Source organism: Phyllobates terribilis, unplaced genomic scaffold (assembly GCF_046119375.1).
Source record: "Phyllobates terribilis strain yellow unplaced genomic scaffold, ASM4611937v1 Scaffold_3__8_contigs__length_932513732, whole genome shotgun sequence".
Classification (NCBI taxonomy): Eukaryota; Metazoa; Chordata; class Amphibia; order Anura; family Dendrobatidae; genus Phyllobates; species Phyllobates terribilis.
Genome location: NW_027362763.1, coordinates 674984631 through 675008240, shown reverse-complemented (window position 1 = coordinate 675008240; position 23610 = coordinate 674984631).

Genomic DNA, 23610 nt, shown 5'->3' with positions numbered 1-23610 from the left:
GACTGGCTAATAATTACGTTTGGGACAATAGGAGACCGAGGGTGTCTAGTAGACTTCTGTATTATCCATATGACATGGGAGGGATGGGCATGCCCAATCTCATAGCCTACTATAGAGCGGCGGTCTTGACGGGAATCAGGGACTGGTGGAACATGGACAGCGGTCACAAATAGAGTCCTTACTTGCCCGAAACCATTCTACCAGATTAATATTGGAGACAGAAGTAGTGAAGTGAAGCACTATGGTCGCCGTGTTACCAATATCGGAGGCTACTATGCACTGTTGGAGGAATTTGGCATCCAAACGGCTGTTACTCCCCAGGACTGAGATCTCTTTACGAGCTCTAGAATATCATATTCCATATATTAACCTTCAACGTTGGGTGACAGCTGGAGTTCAATCGCTAGCAGACCTGTTGGAGGACAATGTAATAATTCCTTTTGATAAACTAGTTATGAGATTCCCGGACCTACGGCCCTTGTTTTACCAGTATTTGCAAATAAGGCATTTACTCCACTCTACACAGACATGCCCCTTTTTTATTCTACCTAAGGATAAAAGAGCTATGGGTTACTTTCTCCACGCTAAGACCGGTTCTAAGGGGGTTTCTATACTTTATAGGGTTCTAAACGATCCAGATCTGGATGATAAATGTAGCATCGGCGTCTCTGCCTCCTGCTAGGCAGAGACGCCGTCCCTCTCACCTTCCTGTTCAGCGCGCGGCGTCCTCCAGCGCTCCTTCCCTCGCTGCTGCCGGCGCGTGCTCCTTCTCGGGCACTGTGCTTAGGGCGCAAGCGCGCTCCCCCTCTCTTAAAGGGGCCGCGCGCGTCGTCCTAAGGAGTCCCCGGCCAATTGCCGGAGGACTTCCCATATATAAGGCACCTCCTCCAAAATGGAGGTGCCCGAGCAAAGTTGTTTGCACTGTGTCTCACCTGTGCTTCAGCCCTCAGGTTCCGCTGCTAGCCTGACTTCTCGTCCTGCCTGCCAGCCTGTTATCTGTCCGTTACCTGCCGAGCCTGCTCACCTGGAGCGCTCACCTGTTACCTGCCTTGGCTATCTGCCCGCTCACCTGGGAGCATCCGCCTGCCCCGTCTGTCAGACCGCTCACCTGGGAGCGTCCATCAGTTACCTGCCTGTTACCTGCTGTGTCCGTCAGCCCGCTCACCTGGGAGCGCCCACCAGTTACCTGTCAGTTACCCACCTCGTCTGTCTGCCCGCTCACCTGGGAGCACCTGCCTGTTTTCTGCCAGCCTGCCTGGAGACCCTGCCGTCACTTGCTGTGACCACCTTCTTGGTAAACCTAAAGACTGCTACTTGCCCTGCTATCTCGAACTGTGACCACCTGTCAGCTACCAGAGACTTCCGCCTGCTTGCCGTGTCCATCCACCATACCGGTCAGTCCCAGCCATCTCACCCGTGGGAGCCACCTGCTCTCTTACAAGGTCGTCCCCAGAGTAGCACCTGGTCCCTCTGCCCGGATCCTCCCTGGTCACGGTGTCGTTTGCTGCCGTACGTCCAGGGTCGGTTCGGGTGGATACTTAGTCACGCCCCTCTGGGTCCCTCCTTGCACCTCGGCACAGAGGTTCCACCACCCGGACCCGTAACAGTTTGCTCGGGCCATGGAACCCGGTGGCCCCAGATCTCCGATCTGCACCAGGAAGTCTTACGTCAGAAAACTCAGCAGGAAGTGGTACTGGCCTATCTACGGTCCGTTAACTCTCGTCTAGGCGCATTGTGTGACTCGTCTATGTCTACCTCTGGCCCAGCCGTGCCTATTCCTGCGGTACCGCAATCCAGTCCCTTCATGGCACCCGGCTATGGACCTCGGCTTCTGGCACCTCCACGCTTTGCCGGCAAACCTGCTTTAGCTCGGGGTTTCATAAACCAGCGCACCCTGCACTTTGAGCTATTGGCATACCAGTTCATCTCCGACCGGGCCACGGTGGCCTTCATCATGTCCCATCTCAATGGGTAGGCACTGGCATGGCTAAATCCCCTGTGGGAGAGAGGGGACCCCCTGGTGTCCGACCTGCCGTCTTTCCTCGCTGCTTTCCGGAAAGTCTTCGATGAACCTGGACGGAAAACATCTTCTGCCTCCTCTCTGCTACGTCTCCGCCAAGAGAGTCTCACCGTGGGCCAATATGCCATACGGTTCCGCACCCTCACTTCTGAGCTTGCCTGGGAAAAGGAGGCCCTGGTGTCCGTCTTCTGGGAGGGTCTTTCCAGCCGGATTAAGGACGAGTTAGCTGGTCGGGACATTCCTACCACTCTGGATGACCTGGTGTCACTAGCTCCCCGGATTGACATCCGGTTCCAAGAACGTGCCAAAGAGACTGCCTGGGAGAGAGACTTTTCTCGCTCTGCTCCTATTTCCCTGAGACCTGCCTCTCAACCAGTCACTCCCCGGGCGCACTCGCCTGAACCTATGCAGATCGACCAGACCAAGATGGTGAAATCTCGCCAAGAATCTCGCCGAGCCGAGGGAAGCTGTTTCTATTGTGGTAGTATGGAGCACTCCATCCGTTCCTGCCCGGAGAAGCTGGGAAACGCCAGTGTCTAGGACCGCTCGGAGAGGTTGTCCTAGACAAAAGTAAGCCCTCTCCGTCTCTGACTTTGTCGGTTTCTATTGCTTGGGGAGAAAACCGTCACTTTGAACTCGCCCACCTGGATTCTGGAGCTGCTGGAAACCTCATCTCCCAGTCTTTGGTAGAGAGATACCGTATTCCCACCAAGCCCCTGGCTGAACCATTGTCAGTCGCCTCCGTGGATGGAAGACTTCTCCCGGTGACCATCCTGCTCGTCACTGAACCCATAACCCTGCAGGTGGGAATGCTGCACTCTGAGGAAATCTCATTCCATGTGCTGTCCGGACTCTCTCACTCCCTGTTGCTAGGTCTACCTTGGCTCCAGACACACGAACCCGTATTGAACTGGCGATCCGGTGAAGTACTCCGGTGGGGTCCAGACTGCCATAAGACCTGCCTGCTTCCGGTCCACCCAGCTCGCCCTCCGCCTACTCCAGCTAATCTACCAGGTCTCCCGGCTCCTTATTGGCCCTATGCGGACGTCTTCGGCAAAAAGGAAGCAGAGATGTTGCCACCCCATAGGCCATATGACTGCCCGATCGACCTGGTACCTGGCGCCACTCCTCCCCGTGGGCGTATCTACCCGTTGTCTGCAGCCGAGACCCGGCCCATGTCTGAATACATTGAAGAAAATCTGGCTAGGGGATTAATCCGAAAATCTACCTCCCCAGCTGGAGCCGGATTCTTCTTTGTCAAAAAGAAAGACGGCTCGCTAAGTCCCTGTATTGACTACAGAGGACTCAATCTAATCACTGTAAAAAACAAATACCCACTGCCGCTCATCTCCGAATTGTTTGACCGTCTTAAGGGCGCTAGGATCTTCTCCAAGCTGGATCTACGAGGAGCATATAACCTGGTCCATATCCATCAAGGAGACGAGTGGAAGACAGCATTCAATACCCGGGACGGTCACTATGAGTACCTTGTGATGCCCTTTGGTCTCTGTAACGCTCCCGCTGTCTTTCAAGAGCTGGTCAACGACATCTTCCGCGACCTCCTGTACTCCTGCGTAGTGGTATACCTGGACAATATCTTGGTCTTCTCTCCGGATCTCCCCACACACCGAAGGGATGTTCGTCAGGTCCTGCTTAGGCTTCGGCAGAACCACCTCTATGCCAAATACGAGAAGTGCCTCTTCGACCAGACCTCCCTACCTTTCTTGGGCTATGTTATCTCCCAGACAGGTCTGCAAATGGATCCCGAGAAGCTCTCTTCCGTTCTAAAATGGCCCCGTCCAGAAGGTTTGAAGGAGATACAGCGATTCCTGGGCTTCGCCAATTACTATCGTCTTTTCATCCCACACTTCTCTTCCCGGACTGCTCCCATATCTGCGCTTACCAGTAAGGGGGCAAATCCCAAGGTATGGTCGCCTGAAGCCGAGGAGGCCTTCCTTTCTTTAAAGAAAGCCTTCGCCTCTGCTTCCGTCCTGCACCGTCCGGACTGTAATAAACAATTCTACCTGGAGGTTGATGCCTCCTCCTCCGGAGCCGGAGCGGTACTCACCCAAAAATCTTCTACCGGGAGAATGGTAACCTGCGGCTTCTTCTCCAAAATCTTCTCCTCGTCTGAGCGCAACTACTCCATAGGAGACCGTGAACTGCTAGCCATCAAATTGGCACTGGGGGAGTGGCGCTATCTGCTTGAAGGGGCCCTATATCCGGTAATTATCTACACGGATCACAAAAACCTGGCATATCTCCAAAATGCCCAGAGACTCAATCCTCGCCAGGCCCGGTGGTCGTTGTTTTTTGCCCGGCGGATAAGAACGTTAAAGCTGATGCCTTGTCCCGGTCCTTCCTGTCCTCTGATCAAGAGGAGGAGCCTACGCACATCATTGACTCCTCCAAGGTGATGAATGTGGCCCCCTTGGATCTGACTCGTCTTCCACCCGGTAAGACGTTTGTAGAAGTACCAGATCGGGAAAGGGTTCTTCGCTGGGGACATTCTTCTAAACTAGCTGGCCATGCTGGCCAAAAGAAGACCTTCCAGCTCATTGTCCGGCATTACTGGTGGCATACCCTACGTAAGGACGTTGTAGACTTCGTCGCGGCCTGTTCATCCTGTGCCCGTAACAAAGTTCCTAGACATCTACCAGCTGGCCATCTCTTGCCCCTGCCCGTACCTGCTGCTCCATGGCAGCACATTACTATGGACTTTATCACCGATCTTCCTGTTTCTGCCGGTTGTACAGTCATTTGGGTGGTCGTTGACCGCTTTTCTAAAATGGCCCACTTCATTCCCCTGCCTGGTCTCCCATCTGCACCCGAGCTGGCTAAAGACTTTATCCGCCACATCTTCCGTCTCCATGGCCTACCCCTCCACATCGTGTCGGATCGTGGGGTTCAGTTCACCTCACGCTTCTGGAGAGCCACATGTAAGCTGCTAGACGTCACCCTGGATTTCTCCTCCGCTTACCACTCACAGTCCAATGGTCAAGTGGAGCGGATCAATCAGATCCTGACCAGCTACCTCCGGCACTTTGTTAATGCCCACCATTCGGATTGGGTGGATCTCCTACCATGGGCCGAGTTCTCTTATAATAAACATGAGAGCGAATCCTCTTCCAAATCCCCGTTCTTTATTGTCTTTGGCCAGTACCCCCGGATTCCAGTTCCTGTCTCCGCTTCTGTGGACAACCCTGCCGCAGAGTCTCTTGTCAGCGAATTTTCTACTATTTGGGAGAGTACCAGGTCCGCTCTTCTTCTGTCCTCCGAGCGGATGAAGAGATATGCTGATAAGAGACGTCTGGATCCACCTCAATTCCGTCCAGGAGACAAGGTTTGGCTCGCTTCCAAATATGTGCGGCTCAAAGTACCCTCCTACAAGTTGGGCCCTCGGTTCATCGGACCCTTCGAAGTCCTCAGGTAAATTAACCCAGTGGCCTACAAATTAAAACTCCCGGCCACCCTACGCATTCCCAACTCTTTCCACGTATCCCTCCTCAAACCCGTTGTCCTTAACACTTTTTCCGACAATCCAGGTACTCCTCCTACTCTGGTTTCTGCTGAGGACGTCTTTGAAGTGGAGAGTATCCTGGCCACCAAGAGGGTAAGAGGGAGAACCTTTTTTTCTGGTGGATTGAAAGGGGTTTGGTCCTGAGGAAAGAACTTGGGAACCCAGGGAGAAAATCAACACTCCGCTTCTCCTTGAGAAATTTCTCTCTGGCCTAAAAAAGGGGGGGCCTAAAGGGGGGGGGTACTGTAGCATCGGCATCTCTGCCTCCTGCTAGGCAGAGACGCCGTCCCTCTCACCTTCCTGTTCAGCGCGCGGCGTCCTCCAGCGCTCCTTCCCTCGCTGCTGCCGGCGCGCGCTCCTTCCCGGGCACTGTGCTTAGGGCGCGCGCGCTTCCCCTCTCTTAAAGGGGCCGCGTGCGTCATCCTAAGGAGTCCCCGGCCAATTGCCGGAGGACTTCCCATATATAAGGCACCTCCTCCAAAATGGAGGTGCCCGAGCAAAGTTGTTTGCACTGTGTCTCACCTGTGCTTCAGCCCTCAGGTTCCGCTGCTAGCCTGACTTCTCGTCCTGCCTGCCAGCCTGTTATCTGTCCGTTACCTGCCGAGCCTGCTCACCTGGAGCGCTCACCTGTTACCTGCCTTGGCTATCTGCCCGCTCACCTGGGAGCATCCGCCTGCCCCGTCTGTCAGACCGCTCACCTGGGAGCATCCACCAGTTACCTGCCTGTTACCTGCTGTGTCCGTCAGCCCGCTCACCTGGGAGCGCCCACCAGTTACCTGTCAGTTACCCGCCTCGTCTGTCTGCCCGCTCACCTGGGAGCACCTGCCTGTTTTCTGCCAGCCTGCCTGGAGACCCTGCCGTCACTTGCTGTGACCACCTACCTGGTAAACCTAAAGACTGCTACTTGCCCTACTTTCTCGAACTGTGACCACCTGTCAGCTACCAGAGACTTCCGCCTGCTTGCCGTGTCCATCCACCATACCGGTCAGTCCCAGCCATCTGACCCGTGGGAGCCACCTGCTCTCTTACAAGGTCATCCCCAGAGTAGCACCTGGTCCCTCTGCCCGGATCCTCCCTGGTCACGGTGTCGTTTGCTGCCGTACGTCCAGGGTCGGTTCGGGTGGATACTTAGTCACGCCCCTCTGGGTCCCTCCTTGCACCTCGGCACAGAGGTTCCTCCACCCGGACCCGTAACAATAAATTGACGTATATGACTCGTTGGGAACGGGATCTAAGAATTTTGACGGACCCTCAGGACTGGCGGGATGGTTTGGATGAGGTCCAGCGAGTTTCGTCGTGTTTAAACCACCTAGAGCAGCTTAAAAAGACGCACATGAGATGGTACTACTACCCGGCACAGATGGTACACTTCGGGTCTGAATCATCATCTTTATGTTGGAGAGGATGCAATGGGGAAGGCTCATTGGGCCACATGTCCAAAACTTCAATCACTATGGGGGGCATTGGATAGTTTGATATGGGATGTACTGGGGACTCACCTAGAGATAACACGTATGGGAATACTTCATATAGGATTAATGGATGTCCCCTGGGAAATTAGAGGAATTTTGTCACATATTCTGATCGCAGTTAGATCAGCTATCGCGGCTAAATGGAAAGGAGTGGGCATCCCTACGGTGGGGGAGAGTGACCAGACTGAACACGAACTGTCAATATGAAAGGGCTCTGGCACACACACTCAAGGCAAAGAAGAAAACTGATAAAATAAGGGAACCTTGGTTAAACAGCCCATTGTCTATACATGGGGATCGCTGAGGTAGCGGGATATTTTGTGTGCCGTTCTGAGTTTGGGTGGCGCGCGGGACGATTCTGGGCCCCTCTCCCTACCTTGCACCTCCGATCTTGCAATAGTGTAAATATGAGCCATGCGACATTCACAGCACTTACGGATATAAATTATTTCTCACAACCATCTAATATATGGGGAATTTAATGTAATTAATCCATTCTTTTTTCTTTTGTTTTCTTTTATGTATATGTATTTTCCTTTTATTTTATTTTTATACTGTTCATTTTGTACATTTTGTAAGCCCAGAGGTTGGGGCACAGTTTTGGGCATCTGTTGGCCCTATAGATTGTATGTTCTGATTTTTGTGCAAAATTCAAAAAACACATTGTTAAAAAAAAAAATACATAATGCATATCAGGTATTTACATTCCGAATCATAACTGTAGCAAAATTAGAGTTTTGAAGTAGCCACCAAAATTATTTTTTGGTTTGGGGTCACCGCAACATGAGGAACGGTATTGCGGGGTCACGGCATTAGAAAGGTTGAGAACCACTTTTCTAAACTTTCATCTCCAACAAGGAGAAGACTGATCAGAGATGCAGCCATAAGGACCATGATCACTCTGGATCAACTGCAGAGATCTACAGCTGAGGTGGGAGAGTCTGTCCATAGGAAAACAATCAGTCGTACACTGCACAAATCTGGCCTTTATGGAAGAGTAGGAAGAAGAAAGCTATTTCTCAAAGATATCCATAAAAAGTCTCTTTTGAAGTTTGCCACAAGCTACCTGGGAGACACACCAAACATGTGGAATAAGGTGCTCTTGTCAGATGAAACCAAAATCGAACACAATGGCCACAATGCAAAACGATATGTTTGGAGTAAAAGCAACACAGCTCATCACCCTCAAAACACCATCCCCACTGTCAAACATGTTGGTGGCAGCATCATGGTTTGGGCTTGGGAACAGGGGACAGGGAAGATGGTTAAAATTGATGGCAATATGGACGGAACCAAATACAGGACCATTCTGGAAGAAAACCTGTTGGAATCTGCAAAAGACCTGAGACTGGGACGGAGATTTATCTTCCAACAAGACAATGATCCCAAACATAAAGCAAAATCTACAATAGAATGGTTCAAAAATAAACGTATTTAGGTGTTAGAATGGCCAAGTCAAAGTCCAGACCTGAATCCAATCGAGAATCTGTGCAAAAAGCTGAAAACTGCTGTTCACAAGCTCCTCCATCCAACCTCAATGAGCTCGAGCTGTTTTGCAAGGAAGAATGGGCAAGAATTTCAGCCTCTAGAAGTACAAAACTGATAGAGACATACACCAAGCGACTTGCAGCTGTAATCGCAGAAAAAGGTGGCACTACAAAGTATTGACTCAAGGGGGCCAAATAATATTGCACGCCCCACTTTTCAGTTTTGAATTTGTTAAAAAAAGTTTCAAATATCCAATAAATTTTGTTCCACTTCACGATTGTGTCCCACTTGTTGATTCTTCCCAAAAAAATTAGAATTTTATATCTTTATGTTTAAAGCCAGAAATGTGGCAAAAGGTAGAAAAGTTCAAGGGGGCCAAATACTGTATATGTATATAACCAAAGTGTTGTCAGACATGGTGGTGAGTCTCATTGTATCCTCATTGTATTGTGATGTTTTGTCTCTTTCCGTCTCAAAATATTTATGAACCCAGAGCAGAGCTTCAGCATCGGCAGATGAGGAATCATCGACTCTCCTGCAGAACAGCAGGATAAGCGGATTTCCCAAAAAAGGCAAGAAGTCACTCCATGTCTATAAACGGCATGTAGAGTCTATGAAGCGGATTTCCCAAAAAAGTCAAGAAGTCACACTCCATGTCTATAAACGGAGTGGAGTCTATAACGGTGAAAGAGATCGACCTTCAACTGGACACGACCTGGGGCCACAGACCAGTCTGCACCAGTAAGTAACCATGAACTTTCCATAATCCCATCAATATAGTGAATGTATAAATATAATAGGGGGCCTGTTGCGATTATTGGAGGCATCTGATCTTCATTGTTTTTACTTTTTGTTTCAGAAAAAGCACGAAGCAAGTAAATCTGGCCGTCACATCCAGGCCCAGAAATGGATTGCATTTGATGCCCTCACCAAACCCGAAATCACGTAAGTTCCATGTTTAAAGGGTGGAGGAAATGTCTTCAACTACTGGATGGTATTTCCTCCTTTTGTTTTTGTCTTAGGTTTCTTTTCTGTTAAATGGCCACAGTGTGAACGTGCTCATACATATGGCACTTATATCACTATACGTTCCGGCTCATTTGTTTGGTTTTGCTTTAGTTTTTTGCACTATGTTCTTACAGAGACATGGCTCCCCCTTTTTGGGCTGCACATCTTGTACATATAGCTTTCCATAGACAAGTGCAAAACAGTCAGGTCTGAGTCCTGCTCTACCCCCCTCTATTTTGAGGTCTGCTGACACATAGCGAGGTGAACTAAAAGAGTCAGTGACCGTCCTGATTGGGTTCAACTTGTCGCGGTGGGATGACTAGGTTCCCTATGTTATTTACTTGTACTATTACCATTTCTTTACCTACTGCAGGGGATTTTCTCATTTTGTTCGTACCTACATTATGGCTGTGATGCCACAATGTACATAGAACTTTGATTGTACCATCTCCTCGATGACATCACAATGAATATGATAGGAGGAGGCGTGCTGCCATTATTGGGGGCATCTGATCTATTGTTTTTACTTTGTTTCAGAAAGAGCACAAAGCGGCTATAACAAGTGTCAGTGTTTCTGTCATCACCATGGACCAAATATAATCCAGGTAATGGGAGTGTAATGAGCGGCAGTGACTGGCAGTAATTTGTGTGAACGTGTCTGATATGTAATATTCGGCTGCTCCATGATCAGTTCGGTTTCCACTTTCTGCAGATCACTATCAGCGATCTGGAGTCCCACAATGAAGATGGGGTACAGATGGAGGTGACAGCTGTGACAAGTCAATGATGTGGCGGCACAGGCTGCCTTGATCCAGCACCGCCCAGGGGAAGGGCAGTCCATCAGCCATGGTTCCCTAGAAGTTTCCTCCACTGGGGTTTTTTCCTCTCCTGAGTGCTGACGGACAACTCTCTGTGAGTCCAGGGCCCATCATCATCATCAGGGCCACATGACTATTGCCCCACACGACTGGTGGAACTTCTACATGTGATATCTTGTATGAAACTAATAAAGAATTCAATTAATATCTAGCAGCTGTGTATCTGAGCCATGTATCTGAATCAATTATGTATCGTCATAGAATACTTAGTACAGAAGGTGGTGGAACCTCAGGGGGAATATATACGAGGGTTTAGTACTCGTCGTGTTATAATACTGTTATTTACAGGGGAGGGCTGGGGGTCAGAGGGGCATATGCCCCATGGGCTGGTCCTGAAGCAGCTGACTAGTGCTGCCTGGGGTCGGTACTGCTACAGCATAAATTGAGTAATGTGTGCCGCCTTCCCCCCACAGTATAATTCTAGCCCTGTGATGAAGCCTGTATAGGCAAAACTGGTCGGGGGAGCTACATATGTTTGCTTTTTAGTTTCTTAAGTGGTAGCTCTAGCCCCCTGATGAAGCCTGTTTAGGCAAAACTGATATATCTATGAAATGCTACATACTGTAGATTCATGGGCAGCAGCCATGATCTAGCTAGGGAAATATTTGTATACAAAAAAAGGTTGACTATCTGCAGCTGATTAAAGAGGTGTTCCAATGCTGGCAAACCCTCTTCTATACTGATACAATACATGTCCACTATAGTAGTTTTAAGTATAGACCACTATTAAATTAAAATTAATAAACGTTTTTAATGTATCCCTTATATTGGGTCTATTTACCCTCTGGATAATATGTTAGGAGACAATTAGTGACATTTTAAGGAGTGGGGACTCAGACTGCTCTGTCTGTGGATCGGATAAAGACGAGAACTGAATTTAGAAAAAAAATGTTTTCTAAAAGATACGTCCAGAACAGTTCAATTCCTCATCAGACAAAGGCCTAAAAGCTGATCAGATAGATCTTAAAGTGACCCAAAGGGTGTGGACACATGTTAAACACATTCCCTCACATCACCCCATGGCCGGAGTGCAGGTATACGACCCAAATGTAATAGGAAATAAAAATAATATTAACGATGTGGAAAAGCTTCCTAATCACAATGGGAAATAATGTAACCAACTCAGTATTCAGGAAAGACTTTATTGTACAAAACAAGCATAAAGCTTGAGTTTTTCTAAAGGTTTATCCAAAAATACATATTTTAGTAAGAGTTTTAGAAATCAATAAAAAAAATATTTTTTCTCATTTTTGTATATTTCTTAACATTTCTATAAAAAGGTTATAAACTGAAGTTTCCAAAAATGATTTGGATTGTTTCAGAAATAACAATGTTAGGGCTCTTCACTATGTCATATTGTGGGCATCTTATTCTCTGTAATACATGGAATTACAGAAAGTTCCTTCTCTTGCACCAACCACTGAATGCACGTCAACGCTTTAGCCACATTAAGGGGCACTTAACCTTTACTGCAAATGCCATAAATGCCGCCTCTGGTATCCTCACCTATCGGGTGAATGGCGGTCCATCAATCCCCCCCACTATGTTCTCCATATACTTCATTGGAAATATAACTACACACAGACGCGCCTCCTCATACCATTTTATGCAGAATGTGGCTGGAAATGTATGAACAAGGGTCAAATAATAAGTGTATATAGCTGTAGAGCCACCATCAATCTTACTGGGGAGCCCTTATCAGCTGGGCCTGGAGCTGTGATGTTAAAATCTTACATGGAACAATGATGTCATCATCTACTTGATGACATCACAATGGGAGTAAAGTGCCCTTAGCAGCTGGGCCTGGAGTTGTGATGTCAAAATCTACATGGCAGTAATGTCACAATCTACATGGAACTCTGATGTCATCATCTGCTCTATGACATCACAATGGGAGTAAATGCTATATAAAGCCTGAGCGCACAAACGGGGCTGTCTTTTGTGTGACTCCCTATTGGATACACAAAGCTATAGGAATGCGAAGGAGAAAGAAAGCATCTTCAGAAAAACGAAGAAAGAAAGTGACGCCATCATGAGGATTCATGGACGTTCACATTATGGCCAGCGACTGCTGGTCAAGGCTCTCTCTTCGTGCAAGTCAACTGGCTTTAGCCTTCTGACCCGATTCAGGAAATCCGATCGCAAATGGAGAATACTGCTGAAGGATTCCTTCCTGGCAACGAAATCCACCATCATCATGGCAGTCAGGAGCTTCAGGTTAGTTGCTATAAAAAGACGTAAAGACAACGTCATCAGCCAAGAAAGCGGTGACAAAAACCCAACCTACACTGTAGGTGATACTGACTCCACGTCCACCATTGCAGAAAGTGGAGAGGATCTTGCCGATCCAGTACGTGCACAAGATGCACACGAGGGGCAGCAACCAACAAGTCCCCGGAAAAATCTAAAAAGAAAAACACCAACCTCCGAAGACAGTCAGCGTGAGATGCTGCCACCGGCCAAGAGAGCTACTACAAAAAACCTTTCTGATCTACTCAGCGAGATAACCCCGGAGATGGAGACCCCACAAGTAGAGATGCCCGATATCTATGACCATAAGGACGACCTGTCTCCAGAGCACTTAACCATCCTGCTGAGCAAAGGTGAGGAAGGGTTCCTGGATGACGAGATCGTCATCATGGCCTGCTGCAGAGTCAGTTTGAGGGTTTTGATGGCCTGCAGCCCACCTGCGCCAGGGTATAGTGTACTAAAGAATGCTGTACATCCAGTATGATGAGGAGAGGGTACACTGGCTAACCACCTCCTACAAAAATGGCCAAATCTTTGTGGAGGACAGCATCAACTCTGGAAATCTGTCTCAATCCATCCGTGAACAGATTATCAACATATACAGTGAAGTGGTTGAAGAGCCCCTGAAACATCTGAGATTTATCGATGTGGATCAACAGAAGAACTACCTATGACTGTGGCTTATTCGCCCACGTTCTTATGGAAGATGGCGGTGAACCCAGAGCCGAGTTCCGGCATCGGTTGATGAGGAATCATCTGATATCCAGCCTGCAGAATGGCAGGATCAGCGCATTTCCCAAAAAGGTCAGGAAGTGACTCCATGCCTATAAACAGCATGTAGAGTCCATGACAGTCCACGAGATCGCCACAACCTTCAACCGAACTCGAACAAGGGCCACAGACTCGTCTACACCAGTAAGTAACCATGGACTTTCCATAATACCCTCAATATAGAGAATGTATAAATATGATGGGGGGGCCTGCTGCCATTATTGGAGGCATCTGATCATCATTGTTTTTACTTTTTGTTTCAGAAAAAGCACGAAGCGAGTAAATCTGGCTGTCACTTCCAAGCCCAGAGATGGATCGCATTTGATGCCCTCACCAAACCCGAAATCACAAAAGTTCCTTGTTTATAGGGATAAGGAAATGGCTTCAACTACTGGATGGTATTTGCTCATTTTGTTTTTGTCTTAAGTTTTTTTTTCATCATCTACTCGATTACATCACAATGTGAGTAAAGTGCCCTTAGCAGCTGGGTCTGGAGCTGTGATGTTAAAATCGACATGGCGGTGATGTCACAATCTACATGGAACTCTGATGTCATCATCTGCTCTATGACATCACAATGGGAGTAAATGCTATATAAAGCCTGAGCGCACAAACGGGGTTGTCTTTTGTGTGACTCCCTATTGGATACACAAAGCTATAGGAATATGAAGGAGAAAGAAAGCATCTTCAGAAAAACTAAGAAAGAAAGTGACGCCATCATGAGGCTTCATGGACGTCCCCATTATGGCCAGCGGCTGCTCGTCAAGGCTCTCTCTTCCGGCAAGTCAATTGGCTTTAGCCTTCTGACCCGATTCAGGAAATCCCATCGCAATTGGAGAACACTGCCGAAGTATTCCTTCCTGGCAACGAAATCCACCATCATCATGGCAGTTAGTAACTTTAGGTCAGTTGCTATAAAAAGACTTAAAGACAACGTCATCAGCAAAGACAGCGGTGAGAAGAGCCCAACCTACACTGTAGGTGATACTGACTCCACGTCCACCATTGCAGAAAGTGGAGAGGATCTTGCTGATCCAGTATGTGCACAAGATGCACACGAGGGGCAGCAACCAACAAGTCCCCGGAAAAATCTAAAAAGAAAAACACCAACCTCCGAGGACAGTCAGCCCGAGATGCTGCCACCGGCCAAGAGAGCTGCTACAAAAAACCTTTCTGATCTACTCAAAGAGGTAACCCCGGAGATGGAGACCCCACAAGCAGAGATGCCCGATATCTGTGACCAAAAGGACAACCTGTCTCCAGAGCATTTAACCATACTGCTGAACAAAGGGGAGGAAGGCTTCCTGGATGACAAGATCGTCATCATGGCCCAGGACCTGCTACAGAGTCAGCTTGAGGGTTTTGATGGCCTGCAGCCCCCCTGAGCTCTTCTAGTGCCAGGGTACAGTGTACTGAAGAATGCCGTACAAATCCACTATGAGGAGAGGGTGCACTGGCTAACCACCTGCTACAAAAATGGCCAAATCTTTGTGGCAGACAGCATCAACTCTGGAAATCTGTCTCAATCCATCCGTGAACAGATTATCAACATATACAGTGAAGTGGTTGAAAAGCCACTGAAATATCTGAGATTTATCGATGTGGAACAGCAAAAGAACTACTATGACTGTGGCTTATTCGCCATAGCATTTGCCTACGAGCTTATGGCAGATGGCGGTGAACCCAGAGCCGAGTTGCGGAATCAGTTGATGAGGAATCATCTAATATCCTACCTGCAGAACGGCAGGATCAGCGCATTTCCCAAAAAGGTCAGGAAGTGACTCCATGCCTATAAACAGCATGTAGAGACCATGACAGTACACGAGATCGCCCCAACCTTAAACAGGACACGACCCAGGGCCACAGACTAGTCTGCACCAGTAAGCAAACCTTGTTCTTTTAGGACAGTATGCATTTCATCCTGACTCATAACTTCTTCCTACATGAGGGGCACTACTACACCCAGCAATGGGGCACTGCTATGGGGACCAGGTTCGCTCCCAGTTACGCAAACCTATACGTGGGTAGATGGGAACAATCTGCCATCTACCCCGGGGAAGCTCTACACACGAACCTGGTCCTTTGGCAAAGATTTATCGATGATATTCTATTCATCTGGTCAGGTGACCAAAATTCACTTAATCACTTTTTGGCAGATATCAAGAAAAATGACTTTCATCTTGAATTCACATCCCACACCAGCCCCAACCAAATTAACTTTTTGGACCTAAACATATATATAGAGAAAGGGCACATACAGACCCGCACCTATTCAAAACCAACGGATGCAAACAGCTTTATCCCATTGGACAGTTGCCATTTACCCCAATGGCTATTAAACATACCCAGCAGCCAATATACCAGACTCCACCGCAACTGCTCACTTCCTCAAGATTTTGAAATGGAAGCAAGCATTCTCACAAACAAATTCTTAGAGAAAGGCTATCAAGCCTCCTTCCTGGAATCATCAAAAAATAAAGTCCAGAAAATTCCTGGGAACCGGTTACTAAAAGACAAGAATGCTAAGCCCAACCCTACATGTAAAGAAACCGTTATAGATATCCCGATAATTCTAAAATACAATTCGAATATCCACCTAATCCGTAAAATTGTGAAAAAACATTGGGATATACTTAATGATGACAAGACTCTGGGGGGCAAATTAGCACCAAACCCGAGATTTGTTTTTAGGAAGGCTCAAAATTTGGGGAATTTAATTGCCCCATCAGTAAGAAACCCATCCAAGCACAACAATACTTCCAGCATATTCACAAAAAAACTGAAAGGCTTTTTTCCATGCAGAAAATGCAAGGCTTGCAAACATTCATTAACCTCCAAACAAAGAACTATTATAACGCCGCAAAAAGAATACCCCATTACTGACTTTATTACTTGTTCCACACCTGGCGTTACTTATTGTTTAAAATGCCCATGTGGAAAGATATACATAGCACGTACCAAACGTCCCATGTATAAAAGCATCAATGAACACCTTAGGAATATTAAAAACCACTTTTCTGGACACCCCCTTTCTGTACATTATTCAGAAATACATGGGGGCAACGTAGCAGGCACCCAGATAATGAGTATACAAACTGTACCAAAAAAATGAAGAAAAGGCAATTATATAAAAAGCATGTCACGGAGGGAAAGCTTTTAGATATTGAAACCAAAGGCACTCAACACTGAGATTGAAATCTTTGCTTTTAATGATTAACGATGACTGATCAAGTGAACTACAAATAAGGATGGACTTATCAATTAAAACTAATGGACATCAACTATATAAAGGACTACAGGCAGAAGTTGCACCATCCCTGATGAAGAAAGCCGTCGCTTTCGAAACACGTCGGAATTGGTCCTTCTGCCACACTGTATCTAACTAAATCACGTGCTCCACACGTGCTCGTGACGTCACGTCAGGTCCTGAAAGGCCCTGCACCATCGCCGCACCACTACCCAAGTTCATCACGGAGCACAAGTCACCGGCCGGGACTCTGCTCCTCCACTCCTCGCTCCCCTCTACCGCTGACCTACTCACCTGGAGGAGGCAAGTCCAAGTGAACGGAGGTAAGATACACATCTCCGTACCCACCACTGCATCCTCAAGACAAAGCTCTCCACAGCATCATGGAACGGAGGTAAGCTGTCAAATCTCCGTTACCCATAACAGAAACTTTAAGGCACATCTCTCCTAGAGTGCTACCTCCAACAAAGCCAAGCCTTATATGTTATTTATCTGGGTGCCCTACATTGCAGTGTTGCACACTGCTGCCTCTGACACCTCATCACCTCTTCATTACAGGCGAATCCCCACTGGCTCCGAAACCTACCAACGTGACCTGACCACACTGATAAATACTTATCTACCAATAAGGTCACAACTGTACCCTCAGGGAAAACTCTCTCTAGAATACAGCCAGACTGATCGAATCACGCTTTACTACCTCTAACGGGGGATTTACATGTGCAATGTCTGGCACATAGCTCTCCTTGAAAGCAAGTAACTTTCTTTATTTCAACATTATCCACTTGACCTGACCATTATCACAAGTACTTACCTTACCTACTTATTTACGCAGGTTCATACTAAGGAACCTTCACAATTAGCACCTCCAGTTGGTCCTAAACACTATCCAGCACAACACCTCTGTGACCAGAAGGACAACCTGTCTCCAGAGCACTTAACCATCCTGCTGAGCAAAGGGGAGGAAGGCTTCCTGGATGACGAGATCGTCATCATGGCCCAGGACCTGCTGCAGAGTCAGTTTGAGGGTTTTGATAGCCTGCACCCCCCTGCGTCACGGTATAGTGTACTGAAGAATGCTGTACAAATCCACTATGATGAGGAGAGGGTGCACTGGCTAACCACCTGCTACAAAAATGGCCAAATCTTTGTGGCGGACAGCATCAACTCTGGAAATCTGTCTCAATCCATCCGTGAACAGATTATCAACATATACAGTGAAGTGGTTGAAGAGCCCCTGAAACATCTGAGATTTATCGATGTGGATCAGCAGAAGAACTACCTATGACTGTGGCTTATTCGCCATAGCATTTGCCCACGTTCTTATGGAAGATGGTGGTGAACCCAGAGCAGAGTTCCGGCATCGGTTGATGAGGACTCATCTGATATCCTGCCTGCAGACCGGCAGGATCAGCGCATTTCCCAAAAATGTCAGGAAGTGACTCCATGCCTATAAACAGCATGTACAGTCCATGACAGACCACGAGATCGCCACAACCTTCAACCGAACTTGACCAAGGGCCACAGACTCGTCTACACCAGTAAGTAACCATGGACTTTCCATAATACCCTCAATATAGAGAATGTATAAATATGATGGGGGGGCCTGCTGCCATTATTGGAGGCATCTGATCATCATTGTTTTTACTTTTTGTTTCAGAAAAAGCACGAAGTGAGTAAATCCGGCCGTCACTTCCAAGCCCAGAGATGGATCGCATTTGATGCCCTCACCAAACCAGAAATTACAAAAGTTCCTTGTTTATAGGGTTAAGGAAATGGGTTCAACTACTGGATGGTATTTGCTCATTTTATTTTTGTCTTAGTTTTTTTTTCATCATCTACTCGATGACATCACAATGGCAGTAAAGTGCCTTTAGCAGCTGGGCCTGGAGCTGTGATATCAAAATCGACATGGCGGTGATGTCACAATCTACATGGAACTCTGATGTCATCATCTGCTCTATGACATCACAATGGGAGTAAATCCTATATAAAGACTGAGCGCACAAACAGGGCTGTCTTTTGTGTGACTCCCTATTGGATACACAAAGCTACAGGAATACGAAGGAGAAAGAAAGCATCTTCAGAAAACTAATGAAGAAAGTGACGCCATCATGAGGATTCATGCACGTCCCCATTATGGCCAGCGGCTGCTGGTCAAGGCTCTCTCTTCCTGCTAGTCAACTGGCTTTAGCCTTCTGGCCCGATTCAGGAAATCCGATCGCAAATGGAAAACACTGCTGAAGGATTCCTTCCTGGCAACGAAATCCACTATCATCAAGGCAGTCAGGAGCTTCAGGTCAGTTGCTATAAAAAGACGTAAAGACAACGTCATCAGCCAAAACAGCGGTGAGAAGAGCCCAACCTACATTGTAGGTGATACTGACTCCACGTCCACCATTGCAGAAAGTGGAGAGGATCTTGCCGATCCAGTATGTGCATAACATGCACACGAGGGGCAGCAACCAACAAGTCCCCGGAAAAATCTAAAAAGAAAAACACCAACCTCCGAGGACAATCAGCCCGAGATGCTGCCACCGGCCAAGAGAGCTGCTACAAAAAACCTTTCTGATCTACTCAGAGAGGTAACCCCGGAGATGGAGACCCCACAAGTAGAGATGCCCGATATCTGTGACCATAAGGACAACCTGTCTCCAGAGCACTTAACCATCCTGATGAGCAAAGGGGAAGAAGGCTTCCTGGATGACGAGATCGTCATCATGGCCCAGGCCCTGCTACAGAGTCAGTTTGAGGGTTTTGATTGCCTGCAGCCCCCCTGCGCTCTTCTAGTGCCAGGGTATAGTGTACTGAAACATGCCATACAAATCCACTATGAGGAGAGGGTGCACTGGCTAACCACCTGCTACAAAAATGGCCAAATCTTTGTGGCAGACAGCATCAACTCTGGAAATCTGTCTCAATCCATCCGTGAACAGATTATCAACATATACAGTGAAGTGGTTGAAGAGCCCCTGAAACACCTGAGATTTATCGATATGGATCAGCAGAAGAACTACCTATGACTGTGGCTTATTCGCCATAGCATCTTCCCACGATCTTATGGAAGATGGCGGTGAACCCAGAGCCGACTTCCGACATCGGTTGAAGAGGAATCATCTGATATCCTGCCTGCAGAATGGCAGCATCAGCGAATTTCTCAAAAAGGTCAGGAAGTGACTCCATGCCTTTAAACGGCATGTAGAGTCCATGACAGTCCACGAGATCGCCACAACCTTCAACCGACCTCGACCAAGGGCCACAGACTCGTCTACACCAGTAAGTAACCATGGACTTTCCATAATACCCTCAATATAGAGAATGTATAAATATGATGGGGGGCCTGCTGCCATTATTGGAGGCATCTGATCATCATTGTTTTTACTTTTTCTTTCAGAAAAAGCACGAAGGGAGTAAATCCGGCCGTCACTTCCAGGCCCAGAGATGGATCGCATTTGATGCCCTCACCAAACCCGAAATCACAAAAGTTCCTTGTCTAAAGGGTTAAGGAAATGGCTTCAACTACTGGATGGTATTTCCTCATTTTGGTTTTGTCTTAGTTTTTTTTTCATCATCTACTCGATGACATCACAATGGGAGTAAAGTGCCCTTAGCAGCTGGGCCTGGAGCTGTGATGTCAAAATCGACATGGCGGTGATGTCACAATCTACATGGAACTCTGATGTCATCATCTGCTCTATGACATCACAATGGGAGTAAATGCTATATAAAGCCTGAGCGCACAAACGGGGCTGTCTTTTGTGTGACTCCCTATTGGATACACAAAGCTATAGCAATACGAAGGAGAAAGAAAGCATCTTCAGAAAAATTAAGAAAGAAAGTGACGCCATCATGAGGATTCATGGACGTCCCCATTATGGCCAGCGGCTGCTGGTCAAGGCTCTCTCTTCCTGCAAGTCAATTGGCTTTAGCCTTCTGACCCGATTCAGGAAATCCGATCGCAATTGGAGAACACTGCCGAAGTATTCCTTCCTGGCAACGAAATCCACCATCATCATGGCAGTCAGGAGCTTTAGGTCAGTTACTATAAAAAGACGTAAAGACAACGTCATCAGCCAAGACAGCGGTGAGAAGAGCCCAACCTACACTGTAGGTGATACTGACTCCACATCCACCATTGCAGAAAGTGGAGAGGATCTTGCCGATCCAGTATGTGCACAAGATGCACACGAGGGGCAGCAACCAACAAGTCCCCGGAAAAAACTAAAAAGAAAAACACCAACCTCCGAGGACAGTCAGCCCGAGATGCTGCCACCGGCCAAGAGAGCTGCTACATAAAACCTTTCTGATCTACTCAGAGAGGTAACCCCGGAGATGGAGACCCCACAAGTACAGATGCCCGATATCTGTGACCAGAAGGACAACCTATCTCCAGAGCACTTAACCATACTGCTGAGCAAAGGGGAGGAAGGCTTCCTGGATGACAAGATCGTCATCATGGCCCAGGCCCTGCTACAGAGTCAGTTTGAGGGTTTTGATTGCCTGCAGCCCCCCTGCGCTCTTCTAGTGCCAGGGTATAGTGTACTGAAAAATGCCGTACAAATCCACTATGAGGAGAGGGTGCACTGGCTGACCACCTGCTACAAAAATGGGCAAATCTTTGTGGCAGACAGCATCAACTCTGGAAATCTGTCTCAATCCAGCCGTGAACAGATTATCAACATATACAGTGAAGTGGTTGAAGAGCCACTGAAACATCTGAGATTTATCGATGTGGATCAGCAAAAGAACTACTATGACTGTGGCTTATTCGCCATAGCATTTGCCTACTAGCTTATGGCAGATGGCGGTGAACCCAGAGCCGAGTTCCGGCATCAGTTGATGAGGAATCATCTAATATCCTGCCTGCAGAACGGCAGGATCAGCACATTTCCCAAAAAGGTCAAGAAGTGACTCCATGCCTATAAGCAGCATGTAGAGTCCATGACAGTCCACGGGATCGCCCCAACCTTAAACAGGACACGACCCAGGGCCACAGACTAGTCTGCACCAGTAAGCAAACCTTGTTCTTAAAGGACTGTATGCATTTCATCCTGACTCATAACTTCTTCCTACATGATGGGCACTACTACACCCAGCAATGGGGCACTGCTATGGGGACCAGGTTCGCTCCTAGTTGCGCAATCCTATACGTGGGTAGATGGGAACAATCTGCCATCTACCCCGGGGGAGCTCTACACACGAACCTGGTCCTTTGGCAAAGATTTATCGATGATATTCTATTCATCTGGTCAGGTGACCAAAATTCACTTAATCACTTTTTGGCAGATATCAACAAAAACGACTTTCATCTTGAATTCACATCCCATACCAGCCCCAACCAAATTAACTTTTTGGACCTAAACATACAGTACAGACCAAAAGTTTGGACACACCTTCTCATTTAAAGATTTTTCTATATTTTCCTGACTTTGAAAATTGTACATTCACACTGAAGGCATCAAAACTATGAATTAACACATGTAGAATTATATACTTAACAAAAAAGTGTGAAACAGCTGAAAATATGTCTTATATTCTAAGTTCTTCAAAGTAGCCACCTTTTGCTTTGATGACTGCTTTGCACACTCTTGGCATTCTCTTGATGAGCTTCAAGAGGTAGTCACCGGAAATGGTCTTCCAACAATCTTGAAGGAGTTCCCAGAGATGCTTAGCACTTGTTGGCCCTTTTGCCTTCACTATGCGGTCCAGCTCACCCCAAACCATCTCGATTGGGTTCAGGTCTGGTGACTGTGGAGGCCAGGTCATCTGGCGTAGCACCCCATCACTCTCCTTCTTGGTCAAATAGCCCTTACACAGCCTGGAGGTGTGTTTGGGGTCATTGTCCTGTTGAAAAATAAATGATGGTCGTCATTGTCCTGTTGAAAAATAAATGATGGTCCAACTAAACACAAAAAGGATGGAATAGCATGCCGCTGCAAGATGCTGCGGTAGCCATGCTGGTTCAGTATGCCTTCAATTTTGAATAAATCCCCAACAGTGTCACCAGCAAAGCACCCCCACACCATCACACCTCCTCCTCCATGCTTCACGGTGGGAACCAGGCATGTAGAGTCCATCCGTTCACCTTTTCTGCGTCGCACAAAGACACGGTGGTTGGAACCAAAGATCTCAAATTTGGACTCATCAGACCAAAGCACAGATTTCCACTGGTCTAATGTCCATTCCTTTTGTTCTTTAGCCCAAACAATTCTCTTCTGCTTGTTGCCTGTCCTTAGCAGTGGTTTCCTAGCAGCTAGTTTACCATGAAGGCCTGCTGCACAAAGTCTCCTCTTAACAGTTGTTGTAGAGATGTGTCTGCTGCTAGAACTCTGTGTGGCATTGACCTGGTCTCTAATCTGAGCTGCTGTTAACCTGCGATTTCTGAGGCTGGTGACTTGGATAAACGTATCCTCAGAAGCATAGGTGACTCTTGGTCTTCCTTTCCTGGGGCGGTCCTCATGTGAGCCAGTTTCTTTGTAGCCCTTGATGGTTTTTGCAACTGCACTTGGGGACACATTCAAAGTTTGCCCAATTTTTCAGACTGACTGACCTTCATTTCTTAAAGTAATGATGGCCACTCTTTTTTCCTTACTTTGCTGCTTTTTTTCTTGCCATAATACAAATTCTAACAGTCTATTCAGTAGGACTATCAGCTGTGTATCCACCTGACTTCTGCACAACACAACTGATGGTCCCAACCCCATTTATAAGGCAAGAAATCCCACTTACTAAACCTGACAGGGCACACCTGTGTAGTGAAAACCATTTCCAGTGACTACCTCTTGAAGCTCATCAAGAGAATGCCAAGAGTGTGAAAAGCAGTCATCAAAGCAAAAGATGGCTACTTTGATGAACCTAGAATATAATACATATTTTCAGTTGTTTCACACTTTTTTGTTAAGTATATAATTCCACATGTGTTAATTCATAGTTTTGATGCCTTCAGTGTGAATGTA